Source organism: Magallana gigas, chromosome 4 (assembly GCF_963853765.1).
Source record: "Magallana gigas chromosome 4, xbMagGiga1.1, whole genome shotgun sequence".
NCBI classification, from domain to species: Eukaryota; Metazoa; Mollusca; class Bivalvia; order Ostreida; family Ostreidae; genus Magallana; species Magallana gigas.
The window spans coordinates 28,403,346-28,413,612 of record NC_088856.1 but is presented as its reverse complement, the minus strand read 5'-3'; the positions used below and the strand labels follow the sequence as shown (position 1 = coordinate 28,413,612).

Sequence of the window (10,267 nt, the reverse complement as noted above, 5' to 3'; positions counted from 1 at the left end):
GCGAAAACGGGCTTTTGAAGTTATCAACGAGGTCAGAACTAGAGAATTAAACTGGAACTGAACTATATATAGTGACCAAATGTATACGTAGTTATTGTGATTCGTTATTCATCTGATTGGGAAAGGGATAAAAATAGGAGTAAAGAAAACAAATGAAGAAGATTGAAGGGATTTGGAAGTTTATAAATCGACTATAAAAAAAACTTTTGAAAATTTTAATATTGATAATATTTCTGTGAGAAAACAATAAAGATTAGACTTACTGTTAATCTTTGTGAGATATTTTCTAAGGACAAAGTTTGGGGAATATTGGTTGGATTAAATCGTTGCCCCAACATTGGGCCAACATTAAAACTGTCAATCTACTGACAATGGGCCAACGTCACGCAAGCGTGTTGGTGCAATGTTGCGCCGATGAGCAAAATTACATTGGACCGATGTTATTTTCCGACATCGGGCCCACATAAATGATAACATCGGGCCAACGCTGGGCCAATATAAGCTTGCTATCTGGGTGAAGCCCGACGAATCCAAGAAATGACAGCCGCACGAATAAGCAAAACACCAAAATCCTCAAAAATTGGCCCTCAAGAATTTAATTGATTCAACAGTATATCTGATGAATAAAACAAACATCGATCACCTCAAAGTCTGGTTATCATATTAAACTGTTGAACACAAGAGGGAGTGTTTATAGTGTATGCGTTAGTGTTATATGCCTTGTTAGCTAATTAAAACCATGTCTTGTATTAGAAAGATAATGAGGCAACTGCACTCATGATTCATATACATAGTCAAACAATGACAAAACTGTATAAAAATAGTTTAAGTTTTGTAAATCGACGACGTATTTTTCTTTACTTGCACACTTTCTTCAAACAGTTTTGTCCGCTTTATGTATTTCTCACAAATCAGTAACAAATAAAGTGAAGAAATGACCACGTTTCGTATTTTAGATTGTGTGTCAAGACTTTTTTAAAAAACATGTTAATTATATTTACTTGTATTTATAATTGTTAACAATATAAATTTCTAAAATTTCCATTAAATAACTAAATGATTTCCGAAATCGGTGTGTTTTTGTATTTTGTACTACATATAAAGAAGAAATGCAAATAATTCTGAACTTTTAGTCTGCTGACTTTATTTATGAATACAAATGGTAAAACTATGATATTACATTATAAAAGAGTTCCTGAACATTCAGAACATTTGATTCCTTTTGTGTAGTGAGCTGTTGCTACGGAAACTGAAAGCTAATTGTTTCAAAGTATGATTAACAAATATGAGGAAATCTCAAATGCACAAGGTTTTCTTCATTTATTGCGTTTGTTCCAGTAAAGATAAAATAGATTTCTTTTAGAATTAAACTGTGTGCGAGATGCGATTAAATTGCAGTTGGAGACACATTGCAAAAGACATATTGAATATTCCGATGAGCATACTTAATTATAATGCATTGTTTTTAATTTGATAATGGCAAAAATGCATTGAAAATAGCTTTTACATTTTAATGTTGCAAAACATTGTTTTTAAGCATACTCCAAAATAATCAACTGAAGCCTCTCAATAATATATTACATATAAAACTTGTCTACTTTCATTACTTATTATTGCTTAAGATATTCTTTGCCCTGTGTTCAGTCATATTCTTTTAGCTACTTTAGACAAACATTAAAAAATATATACCATGTCATATTTTTATATACCTGGATCACTTTTGAAAAATATCAATTATTTTTAGTGACAATTAATACTTACTATATATGCATGTAGAGTTATTTAACTTAATTGGTCTTCTTCTTGTTAATATTAATTCTAATTGCATACATTTCTGAGTTGTGTGTAATTGTTTCAAAATATACATATTGAATACATTTCTACCTTTTAAAGTAAAATTTTCTGAAGAAAAACGCTTATTCATAAAAACAAGCATACAGCCATTATAATGTAAATATTTTTGTTTCATATCAATGTATACAATTTACAAATTTTCTAAAATGTTTAAAACTGTTAGGGAAATTGCTAATTTTTCAAATTAATTCACTTTATAAATTGTTGATCATGTTACAATCATTGGTCTTTGACTATAATCATTTTAAACTTTTATCATGGAAAGTTTACGACCGGATAACAAATATAAGTTGATATTATGTCTTCCTAAAAAAGTATAAATTAACCGTAAGTTGGGGTGGTACATTAAAATCAAAATGTTCATGGTATTGTCACTCCACTATTTCACATGTTGCTAATGTCGATCACGGGGACCGAACTCTGGTCGCAAGGTGAGAAGCAAGTGCATTGTCCACCTGGACTAGTGCAATAGAATAAGGCTGGAATACTAAGAGCTTCTAAAAACAACACTTATTTAGAATTTAAAAAAAATGTTTTGAATGCTGTAGTATCACAGAAGACATCTTACAACAGATACATGTAAAAGCAACCATTGTATCTACATCCTGGATCAGAATGGATATTTTCTCCGTCGTCATTTACATATTCATTAATATAAGATTAATTGAAGAATTAGAATGAACTTTGTTCTATTCTATCAAAGTGCATATACTCTGTTGCAATGGTTCCATCAGAGGGTCCAATTGAAAACTTATAACAGTAAGTAGGTACCAATAACAATGGAATTCATTCTCATCACTGAAGTTAAAGTGTAGTGAAAAAACTTATGTGCAGTATCTACAATCTACAATATAAATGATGAAAATTTAATAGAATTGAAAAAATACATGTCGGTCTAATATATTATCGTTTACACCTTTAATAAAAACTCTTCATTCTACTTGTCTAAATGTTACATTTATAAATTATTACTTCAGATTTAAATTCTTTTTCTATGAACTTTAAGCTAAATTTTCAATGTTTGATAAAAAGAATATGCAATAATATAACAAAGTTCTAATAAAAAGACGTGAACACTCAATGATATCATAACATTCCTTAAAAATAAAAGTAATTAAGATCAAACTTTTATATAATTTTATTCATCGCCAATAATAACAGTACAGAAGTTGGTGGTCGCGTCCACCAGCTGCCATTGGAGTTTTTCCAGAGCGTGAGTTTTTATTTCTACTGTCTTCGTCATCAAAACGGGCAAATTCCTCCCTGACGTACATCACTTTGACCCACTGGCAGTGGGAGGTAAATTTCAATAGGTAAAACGGGTGAGATGTCGGAAGATTTATTCTTTTTCCAAATTGACCATCATCTCTAAATGAACAAACAAATATGGATCCTTATATGAAACTATAGAATAGCGAAAACGTTCAATTCGATCTGTTTAAACTTTTTCATGACGTCACAATGATCATAGCACGTACTTATCGCTTGTCTGTTGGATGATTGTAAACATAGAATCTCAGTAATTTTAACAATTCTGAACGGTTTACCTTTTCCAAATGTAAATATAAGTAATAAACAGCAATGTTAACAAGTTGATTGTGATCAAATCTTCTTAGAAGCCCTTCGGTCTTCGGTCATTTGATCCCGGTGTAATTTTTAACTTGCTGTTTATTTCTTAAGAAAACTTAGATCAATACACATTTCAGAAAGGATATGAGTATGAATAATCCTTAAGATATCATTAAGATAAACTGATATAAATAGATTTTGTTCATTTCAATTCTAAAAAGATTTACATTACCGATTTAAAACTTTTATTTTTTCTCTAGTAATTGATAAAGGTGCAAATGGCTAACATAGGTTTGGATGTAAGGCAAAATACAAATGTAAATATATTTCAAAAAGTTCTTTATAGGTTTTGAGAGATACATGTACAGGCAGAATGAGAAAAAAATCTATCAAACATGGTCTTAAAAGCATATTGACTGACTTATGTTAAGCATTTTAAAATGTAATTATTTGTATTGAATAAATCTTAAGGTTGTTTGATAAGGTATTTTTTTCTATCAATATGTACGAGTTTCCATTGGAAGGCAGTGTACTCCTTTTCAAATAGGTAGCAGGTGTCTTCCATTCACACATAAGATATTGATCCATATTCAGGTAATTTTTCGGTTTATATTTAAGTATACTTTGAATATTTTTGTTTATTGATGTATTTTTAAGATTGAAACCTTTTTTTGTACTATATGATTCGATGGTTTTTTTTTAAAAATGTAATATGTGTTAAATACATGTACATTTTACAGTTTTGACTACTATATGCGTTGAAACCAATTTTCATGTACAGTGTACATGACTTTAGTTTGTTTTATCAGTCAAGGTATTTCGGATCGAGAGGGCGAATTCATTTACATTGAAATTAATGTTACCTGCGTGTCTTTATATATTTACTTTATTAAAAAAACGCAACTGTTTTATAAAATATTATGAGTGTTCAATAATTTGCAATTTTAATTCAAACCAACCTACATAAGGCTTGTACCGTTTGCGGAAAACTCTCTCTCTCTCAAACTCTCTCTCTCTCTCTCTCTCTCTCTCTCTCTCTCTCTCTCTCTCTCTCTCTCTCTCTCTCTCTCTCTCAATGTGTTACTGTACCTGCAACAATAATTTATACGTGTGTCCCAAAAATACACACCACTCGGTATATATATATATATATATTTATTTATGTTAACTGTTTTGAAATCTCAAAAGGATGGCTTATGATATTAAAAAAATGAATCCATAATTTATTCAATATATTTTGATAATTTCGAAAACTACATATGAGTGATGTTAACTTTATTGATCTTTGGTGCAATCGAGCTGTTGACATTTAAAAATGGCATATCTAAAGGTCATATATGAAGACATCATATACGATTTTGATCGATTTTCACCTCCGTCAGATATTCTATAACCTTCCTTAATCTAAATTCCGTCGTCATTTTTTTTACTATAGCAGTTATGGTTTTATCTTATCAATGGGGTCTTGACCGTTATACTTTTAAATTTTCTGCAAAGCTGAATACCAATATCTTTGTAGAGACTGTTAATTAAAATTATATATGGCAGTGGCCATTTTAGACAGCATTGGTCCCTTTTAGAAGAATAGCTCTGTATAAAAAAGATTTTCTTTTCTTAATGACACCGAAGTAAATACAAACTGGTACAAGTAAAATACAGAAAATTCTTATGTACGTGTAAGATACTGTGATAATAGAGCATTATTTTTATTTCAAAAATATAATATAGGTTAACTGCTGCCTAATCCTATTTGATAAATGAATATTCATGTTGCTTAAAAACAAGTAAGGTGTCTAGGTGGTCAATAAATTAGCCATCAGATCTACTTTATTCGTTTTTCTTAATTTGTTTATAAAATGTGACCTGTTAACATGACCTATTCCATGTAATTTGTAAAGCAAAATTCCATCAATTTAATTAAGCGTTTCATTTTGAGTATACTCCTATATTGTTTTATGAAAGCAGCTGAGACGTTTGCTATATCTTAAGAAATTAAGTTATTGGCAAAGCAAACCGTAACAATGACCGTTTCATTTTACACTCAACTGAAAGGAATTTCAAATGTAGGTTTGAAGTGATGTGGACAAAAAATTGTGAGGTCGGATTTTTTAGACTACATGCTCTAATCAATACATTGAAATCTATGTACTCAATTTTTGCTCACCTGATGGACAAGATCCTCCATGTCTTAATACACAATAATTTGCTTTCGGCCATTTCTTTACACTACTAACAGCATGAGCACTCCGTGTGCAGTAATAAAACTTAAAATGTCTTCCAAAACTGCCTGTCGAATTTTTTAATAAATTCATTGTATGTAAGTATTGCAATATTTATGTCAAATAAATTTGCATGTTTGTTCATCTGATGAAATATATTTCAGCACGTCCAATAAGGATTATTTTTACTTTATGATTAATATTTTATAACAATTCAATAAATAATTTTTAAAAATAAACAATTTCAAAATCTTACCATAAAAATGATGGTCGTAGGCAATCCAATTTTTATTATCTTTATCCTCACTGTCTTGGCGACGCCAGCCCTCCATCCATCTTGGAGGACATCCGGTCTTTGGCTTCACCAAAGTATACGTTCCCATTGGCCAATCCACTAAAAGTTTTAAAAAATGTCCCTTCTTTACTTCCTTCCTTGCATGTTATTTTGAACGGCTCAATGATACAAGAGATCATTACGTAAGTGTAAGTACCTGTAATAGTGAGACTAATGGAAAACAGTATGAAACAATTCCTAAGTTTTTCCATTTTGAATCCACAACACATTAGAAATTCAAAGTAAAATGTACCTGCAATAACATTAATGTTGTTTTTAATTAGGAATTTTAAAAATTTCAGTGATTTCTTAATGTGAAATAGAATAAACAAGTGCATATACTTCCTTGCGTTTAAAATGGAAAAGTGTGTGCGTGTCTACTATTCGACAATTTATATGCATGCACTGACTTCGTGAAACCTGTTACATACCTCCAAACTTACTGCGTAGATACATGATTTATTGATATGTCGAGCAACCAGGCTGAAGCTAGCAGCCACTAACAGCAGCCACTAAGCCCGTAGAAGCTAGCAGCCAATAAGGAAATTCATCAAAGTACTGAGAGTACTCGAACAGAAAATTATATTTTAATTAATTATTGACATATTTTAATTAATATCAAAATGATTAATGCTCAATAATTTGTACGAGCATTGACGACTTCCGAAGGAGTAAAGTTCGCCTGTATAAGAGTTATAAATGCGTCTTTGTTGGATAGAAATGAATTAAATCTATACGGGTCATAATTTAAGTTATGAAAATAATGTTATCCTAAGTGCAGTCTTATTGGTACAAATAGAAAAAAACTATATGCATCGTATAAAGTGATGTGCAAACGTATTATGATATAACAGACATGCTAAATTAAAGTAAATTAAAAGGTATAAAACGATACAAATACAATAGAAACCCCAAGCCTATCCAGTGTGGCAGGATAATTTGTTTACATCGAAGCTGAAAATGTGCGTGTTTAAGAATTTATCCTCTGGCCTTTTCACTCCCCCAGAAACAACATCAATCGAAACTTAAAAAGACATCGTATTATTACGAATATGAAACAATAGAAGACCCAGCATTCAAAATTTATTCTCATAAAAAAAATGTCATATGTCAAAGTCAAAAACTGCGAAAATCATCAGGTGAAATTGGGATTATTTTGTCTCAGCCATGTTTTGACGTGAACCTTCGAAGAATACAACAATGACAATGAAAAGAGACGGTTTAGCTCCCCTGAACTTTGTCATATTTTAGCATTTCACAATGATATAGGGGTGAAAGGTGGACCATTATCTCTTTTATCTTTGAAGTGTGCATCAAACGGATAGCAGGGCAGTGTCGCGGACCAATGGGACAATTATTTCCCGGTCTCAAATTTGGGCTGTAGGGGTACCACCAAGTGGCTCCCAGGGGTTCTGGCTCATTTCAGGGGTTTATATCTCACATGAGATTGACCACAAGAACTTGAAAACACTAGGATTGGGTAGAGGACCTCAGGAGGTATTCATAATAAGCGTAAGAGGGCACCTATGATCCCTACAAGGGCGTAGTTGGCTCACCCGAACTTTGTCATATGTTAGCATTTGACAATGATATAGGGGTGAAAGGCGCGGGGTATTATCTCTTTTATCTTTGAAGTGTGCATCAAACGGATACCAGGGCAATGTAGGGGACCAATGGGGCTATTATTTCCCGGTCTCAAATTTGGGCTGTAGGGGTACCACCAAGTGCCGCCCCCCCCCCCCCCAGGGTTTCTGGCTCATTTCAGGGGTTTATATCTCACTTGATACTGTTATAACAGTACTTAATTTTTAAATGCATTAGCAGTAATCCTCTTGTATTTAAAGAAATGAACCCTAAGTTTCCAGTCCTACATTGATTATTTGTCAATAAAATAAGTTTGAAAAAGTTTGAAAGAAATACTACAAAAAATAAATACATTCATGTAAATAAAAAAATGAATTAAATCATGCATTTAAACGGATGATTCATAAAATGTTTTTTATTGAATCTTTTTTTATAAAAAGACTTTAAAATACATAAGTAAAATATATATACATGTATGATAAATGATCAATGAGGGATCAAAGCAGTACCAGCCTTTAATGGCATTTATATTTTGATCGTTCTAAAACAGACTATTGATCACCTGTAATAAATTTCTTTTGTTCACTCCCTCCCCTTACCTGTACACCATTACCACTCAGTCAAAACCAGTCGGTTTATTCCCACTTAGCCAACATTCTGAAATTCTCAATTCCCACTTGGCCAACATTTTGATTTTCACACCTGAATGATCAGGAGGCTATAGTCTGTTTTCACATGTTAATGTATTTGTTATCAATTACCTGAGAATAATTTGTTGAAAAGAAATAAAAAATAGCATTTAATTGTGCCTATAACATGATAATCAGAATAAATAAATAAAAATAACCACATTTTTTGGAAATATAGATCAGCAATTTTCTGCAAGATCATTGCACTAAACATTTTATATGTTGAAACTAATATGGGCTCATGCATGATTAAAAGGTTTTAATATGTAAATAATTTCAAACTGTTTAAATTAGATGTATAAAATATATATACATAGATAAGATTGATCAGCCGTTTTTAAAGAATATACTAGAAATTTGTAATACTATGTTGTAATACAAATTAAATTTAATAAGACCCTTGACATTACAATTTAATGCAAATAACACAATTTTGTACCTCATGTTCATGTGTATTTTAATGGTTTGAGAGAATAAACAAATTGAGAAGCATTATTATGGCCATTAATTTACAAGAATCGAAAGCCTGAAAATTATAAATTTTTAATTGCTTTACGGACTGCTAGTTGAAAGACATAAATAATCAAAATGCCCAATCTTCAGGTGCAGATCAACTTTATAGATAATCATTATTAAATCAGCATAATTATCATAATTGTCATTATCATAATGACAACGGAGGATTTAACTTCATAACTAATGATGTATTGATCATCATACAATGAATCTTATTAAGTATGAAGTATACACCATTAAAAATATAAGCACTTTACTCTAGCATTTTTATGTTTTGTTAATTTCACACTCTGTAGATTGGAATTAATCAAAATAATCATAGAAATCAAAGATATTTGGGAAAAAAAAGAATCTAAATATGATGTATAGTTAAAATTTCCAACGTGATTCTTAAAATTACAATATTTTTATCGTGTAAATTTATGATGAAAATAGACAAACTATGATATTTGTACCCGAATTAAGGGCATGAATTATAGGGGAATATGTAACAGTTCGTTTAAAAAAAAAATTTGCATCTGAATAAATAAAATAAAATAAAGTATTATGTATTTGTCTATAGGCTAACAAATATATATTAATTCTCCTACTCTCATCTGAAAACAGACTATGGCTTACCTGTAATTAAATTCTTTTGTTCTCCACCTGCATCCCATTCCCACTTAGCCAACACAAATCTACCTGTATTTTACCTGTATTTTTTTCAAAATGTTGGCTAAATGGGAAGACACCAACCAGTCACCTGTGTAATTTTCAGAATTTAAGCTAAAAGGGACAACACCTTTTATACATACTTTCAATACATATACATACATATGATTTGAAAATGTATAGAGAGTTGTTGATATAAATTGATAGAAGTTATTTCATTCTAAACTACAACTGCTTCGCAAATTCGTTATTTTGTTGGATTTGTTTTTCTTTTCTCTTATTTTGATGCATACCTTTTCCAGTGTAATATATTTGACTAAAATAAACAGAGAACGCCAATGGGCATATCAGAATGAAATCAGAGTTGTTATATGAATCGGTAAATGTAATGTTCTCACGACAAAGCATTGATTTTAAGCATATCCTTTACTTCATTGGCTGTGAATCATAAGACTTGTTTTATCCATATTATAAACGGACAAAGAATCGATATCAATAATTTCCGTCATAAATGAGTCAGAAAATATTATATCTATCGTCGTCATTCAAAATATTATCATCAGGTCTAATCGACCCTTGTCTATATTTTGTAATAAATTTGATTTTAAAAAAATTATTCTATCAGTCTAAAAATTTGCAATTTTAATCTAACATCGTCGAAAACATTCTTTAGTTAATCTTTTCATTATCGCAGAATAATGATAAACATGTATTTTAGCTCAAAGCTAACAACAAATAGCCTTTATGCGGAACCACGCAATACGATTAAGAGATTCCTTTGAATAAATCTCATTCAGATTTTAACATGATAATTATACAGTCTTATATATAAACCACTGTGATACAAGTAG

At 30.7% G+C, this 10,267-nt stretch overlaps 1 long non-coding RNA gene across 1 annotated transcript; it reads right to left on the bottom strand.

Moving 5' to 3' along the window:
- Positions 1-2,974: 2,974 nt before the first annotated feature.
- Positions 2,975-6,256, bottom strand: LOC105330059 (uncharacterized). Its single transcript, XR_010713059.1, has 3 exons — positions 5,899-6,256; positions 5,588-5,710; positions 2,975-3,222 (listed from the first exon to the last, which is right to left on the bottom strand). It is a non-coding gene; the product is annotated as an uncharacterized lncRNA (long non-coding RNA).
- Between the last annotated feature and the right edge of the window lie 4,011 nt (positions 6,257-10,267).